General features: G+C 38.7%; 1 long non-coding RNA gene across 1 annotated transcript in view; it reads right to left on the bottom strand.

Annotated features, from left to right (window-relative positions):
* Positions 1–394: 394 nt before the first annotated feature.
* Positions 395–5,166, bottom strand: part of LOC110462269 — a 19,041-nt gene continuing 14,269 nt past the window's right edge. The window contains exon 3 of the long non-coding RNA XR_002464257.1: positions 395–770. This is a non-coding gene — a long non-coding RNA (uncharacterized LOC110462269). The remainder of the gene's footprint in view (positions 771–5,166) is intronic.

Raw genomic sequence — 5,166 nt, 5'->3', positions numbered from 1 at the left:
ACCCACAGTCGAAAAGTTGACGGACGAGCGACAGACGCCGCGCCACGACATACGCTCGCCGTCCTTCGGGCAAAGTGAGTTAATAAGACCATATTGACGTCAGCCACTCTTGATTACCAAACAACGCAGGATTTCAACACTGATTAAAATAAGGGATTGCATTAGTATGTGAAGTATGTAAAGTTACGTACATGTATATCAACAAAAAATTAAGAAGTTCAAAACTGTGGTTAAAAAATCCTACCAACCTTCAGACAAAACTTTTCAAAGTCTGTAAACAAAAGCACACCAGGGTTATCACAAATGCTTACAACAAAGCTAAAAACGGGGTATTGCGGAGTGAGGCGTAAGGAATTCAAAAAGTAAAGGAGAAAATATGCAGATTTAAGGTGTTGTACGAGTTTTATTGAAATCGTGTCCTCAGTAGGGAGGACAAGCCTGCTGTGACGGGGTGGAATACAGTGCTGGGTCAGCACGCTAATCCATAAGAACCTTGAGCATTCACTCAGCCTCATCACCTAAGGAGACGAAAACACGTCATCGCTACTTCCTAATATATATACTTGGCAGTGGCAACTTCTCGTTTAAAGGTGTATTATGGATTTCACCGGGCAGAACGCGGGAAATAGCGGCAAACTGCCCCTTCTCACGTAGACTGAGGTAGATAGGAAAGCTCTTCAGTGTGTCGGCGTCTCTACCGCTGATCGCGAGAATTGCCTCTGGCATCACACACGCATACCTCCGGGTCTGTGGCCTGTTCATCACGCATCCTGGGAATGAAAAGTGATTAATTAAGTTAACGGCAGTTTCAAGAACTAACAATTCATTTCGTTTTAGCAGTTTGTTTTTACAGCAGTACAGCATGTCAAAACAGTTGTACTGATGTCTTTGAATTAGCTAAGGACATGTCAAACGGCAAATTGTTAATATGGCAAATCTACAATATATAACAAATATGACACAAAAAACTCAACACAATGATGACATTCATGTCAATAGGTACACGATCATCATAATCTAAGCATAATCAATCTGCTTGCCTTATTGCAATGCTTCAGATTGTAATTTGTCCAGTTCTATCTACTCTGTTACAGCGGTGTCTCCCTATGCTTGGCATGCTAAGGACCAAAAGAAGCCTACATACCAAACACGAGAATGGTCTGTTTAAGAACATCTGGGAAATAATAATAAAACGCTTCACCTGTCGAAATCCAAGATACTGATGTAGGATAAGCGGGACGGTTTCGACTTTCCTTTCTTGCCAGCAACAAGCAAGCTTGTCCTACCTGCGGGGATTAAATCTCCCATTAGACGCCATTACTTCCGTGGTAGATGTCGACTGCTGACGGACAAACGTAAAACAAGGGTTTCCAGGGACGCAGGTTGATGACGCCTATCAACAAAATGTATGGTCGACAGGAGACTGTTTCTTTGTGTGATATAAAGGTCGATGTTTGTACGATATGAAGGTCGATGTTTATGTGTGATATGAAGGTCGATGTGTGTGTGATATGAAGGTCGATGTTTATGTGATATAAAGGTCGATCTTTGCGTGATATGAAGGTCGACCTTTGTGTGATATAAAGGTCGATGTTTATGTGATATGAAGGTTGATGTGTGTGTGATATGAAGGTCGATGTTTATGTGATATAAAGGTCGATCTTTGTGTGATATGAAGGTCGATGTTTATGTGATATGATGGTCGATCTTTGTGTGATATTAAGGTTGATATTTATGTGATAAAAAGGTCGATGTTTGTGTAATATAAAGGTCGATGTCTATGTGATATGAAGGTCGATCTTTGTGTGATATGATGGTCGATGTTTATGTGATATATAGGTCGATCTTTGTGTGATATAAAGGTCGATCTTTGTGTGATATGAAGGTCGACCTTTGTGTGATATAAAGGTCGATGTTTATGTGATATGATGGTCGATCTTTGTGTGATATTAAGGTTGATATTTATGTGATAAAAAGGTCGATGTTTGTGTAATATAAAGGTCGATGTCTATGTGATATGAAGGTCGATCTTTGTGTGATATGAAGGTCGATGTGTGTGTGATATGAAGGTCGATGTTTATGTGATATAAAGATCGATCATATGATGGTCGATCTTTGTGTGATATTAAGGTTGATATTTATGTGATAAAAAGGTAGATGTTTGTGTAATATAAAGGTCGATGTCTATGTGACATGAAGGTCGATCTTTGTGTGATATAAATGTCAATCTTTGTGTGATATGAAGGTCGATCTTTGTGTGATATCATGGTCGATCTTTGAGTGATATGAAGGTCGATGATTGTGCGATATGAAGGTCGATGTGTGTGTAATATGAAGGTCAATCTTTGTGTGATATGATGGTCGATCTTTGTGTCATATGTAGGTCAATCTTTGTGTGATATGAAGGTCGATGTGTGTGTGATATGAAGGTCGATCTTTGTGTGATATGAAGTCGATCTTTGTGTGATATGAAGGTCTTTGTTTGATATAATGTCTGACTTTTGCAGGAAAGAAGGGTCGATGTTTGTGCGATATGAAGGTCGATCTTTGTTTGATATAATGTCTGACTTTTGCAGGAAAGAAAGGTCGATGTTTGTGCGATATGAAGGTCGATCTTTGTGTGATATGATGGTCGATCTTTGTGTGATATGAAAGTCGATGTTTATGTGATATGAAGGTCGATCTTTGTGTGATATGATGGTCGATCTTTGTGTGATATGAAGGTCGATCTTTGTGTGATATGATGGTAGATCTTTGTGTGATATGAAAGTCGATGTTTATATGATATGAAGGTCGATCTTTGTGTGATATGAAGTCGATCTTTGTGTGATATGAAGGTCGATGTTGGTGCGATATGAAGGTCGATCTTTGTTTGATATAAAGGTCGATCTTTGCGTGATAGAAAGGTCGACGTTTGTGCGATATGAAGGTCGATGTTTGTGTGATATAAAGGTCGATGCTTGTGTGATAAGGAGGTCGACCTTTGTGTGATATGATGGTCGATGTTTATGTGATATGAAGGTCGATGTGTGTGTGATATGAAGGTCGATCTTTGTGTGATATAAAAGTCGATCTTTGTGTGATATGAAGGTCGATCTTTGTGTGATATGAAGGTCGATGTTTATGTGATATGAAGGTCGATGTGTGTGTGATATGAAGGTCGATCTTTGTGTGATATAAAAGTCGATCTTTGTGTGATATGAAGGTCGATATTCGTGTGATATAAAAGTCGATCTTTGAGTGATATGAAGGTCGATGATTATGCGATATGAAGGTCGATGTGTGTGTGATATGAAGGTCGATCTTTGTGTGATATGAAGGTCGATGTTTATGTGATATAAAGGTCGATCTTTATGTGATATGATGGTCGAAGTTTATGTGATATAAAGGTCGATGTTTATGTGATATGATGGTCGATCTTTGTGTCATATGTAGGTCAATCTTTGTGTGATATGAAGGTCGAAGTGTGTGAGATATGAAGGTCGTCTTTGTGTGATGTGATGGTCGATCGTTGTGTGATATGAAGTCGATGGTTGTGTGATATGAAGGTCGATGTATGTGCGATATGAAGGTCAATCTTTGTGTGATATGAAGGTCGATGTATGTGCGATATGAAGGTCAATCTTTGTGTGATATGAAGTTCGATGTTTATTTGATATAAAGGTCGAGCTTTGTGTGATATGAAGGTCGATATTCGTGTGATATAAAAGTAGATCTTTGAGTGATATGAAGGTCGTCGTTTGTGCGATATGAAGGTCGACCTTTGTTTGATATAAAGGTCGATCTTTGCGTGATATAAAGGTCGATGTTTGTGCGATATGAAGGTCGATCTGTGTGTGATATAAAGGTCGATGCTTGTGTGATATGAAGGTCGATCTTTTGTGTGAGATAAAGGTCGATCCTTGTGTGATATAAAGGTCGATGTTTGTACGATATGAAGGTCGATGTTTATGTGATATGATGGTCGATCTTTGTGTCATATGTAGGTCAATCTTTGTGTGATATGAAGGTCGAAGTGTGTGTGATATGAAGGTCGTCTTTGGGTGATGTGATGGACGATCGTTGTGTGATATGAAGTCGATGGTTGTGTGATATGAAGGTCGATGTATGTGCGATATGAAGGTCAATCTTTGTGTGATATGAAGGTCGAAGTGTGTGAGATATGAAGGTCGTCTTTGTGTGATGTGATGGTCGATCGTTGTGTGATATGAAGTCGATGGTTGTGTGATATGAAGGTCGATGTTTATGGGATATGAAGGTCGATCTTTTGTGTGATATAAAGGTCGATCCTTGTGTGATGAGATGGTCGATCTTTGTGTGATATGAAGTCGATCTTTTTGTGATATGAAGGTTGATGTTTGTGCGATATAAAGGTCGATGTGTGTGTGATATGAAGGTCGATCTTTGTGTGATATGTTATGTGATATGATGGTCGATCTTTGTGTGATATGATGGTAGATCTTTGTGCGATATGAAGGTCGATCTTTATGTGATATGAAGGTCGATGTTTATGTGATATTAAGGTAGATCTTTGTGTGATATGATGGTCGATCTTTGTGTGATATGATGGTCGATCTTTGTGTGATATAAAGGTCGATGCTAGTGTGATATGAAGGTCGATCTTTGTGTGATATGATAGTCGATCTCNGTTTATGTGATATGAAAGTCAATCTTTGTGTGATATGATGGTCGATCTTTGTGTGATATGAAGGTCGATGTGTGTGTGATATGAAGGTCAATATTTGTTTGATATAATGGTCGATCTTTGTGTGATATGAAGGCCAATCTTTGTGTGATATGATGGTCGATCTTTGTGTGATATGATGGCCGATGTTTATGTGATATAAAGGTCGATGTTTATGTGATATTAAGGTAGATCTTTGTGTGATATGAAGGACGATGTGTGTGTGATATGAAGGTCGATCTTTATGTGATATGAAGGTCGATGTTTATGTGATAAAAAGGTCAATCTATGTGTGATATGATGGTCGATCTTTGTGTGATATGAAGGCCAGATATGAAGGTCGATGTGTGTGTGATATGAAGGTTAATATTTGTTTGATATAATGGACGATCTTTGTGTGATATGAAGTCGATCTTTGTGTGATATGAAGGTCGATCTTTTTGCGATATGAAGGTCGATCTTTGTTTAATATAAAGTCCGAC

This window comes from Mizuhopecten yessoensis, unplaced genomic scaffold (genome assembly GCF_002113885.1).
Source record: "Mizuhopecten yessoensis strain PY_sf001 unplaced genomic scaffold, ASM211388v2 scaffold10769, whole genome shotgun sequence".
Classification (NCBI taxonomy): domain Eukaryota; kingdom Metazoa; phylum Mollusca; class Bivalvia; order Pectinida; family Pectinidae; genus Mizuhopecten; species Mizuhopecten yessoensis.
The sequence above is the reverse complement of the archived record's forward strand: the minus strand, read 5'-3'. Positions and strand labels throughout refer to the sequence as shown.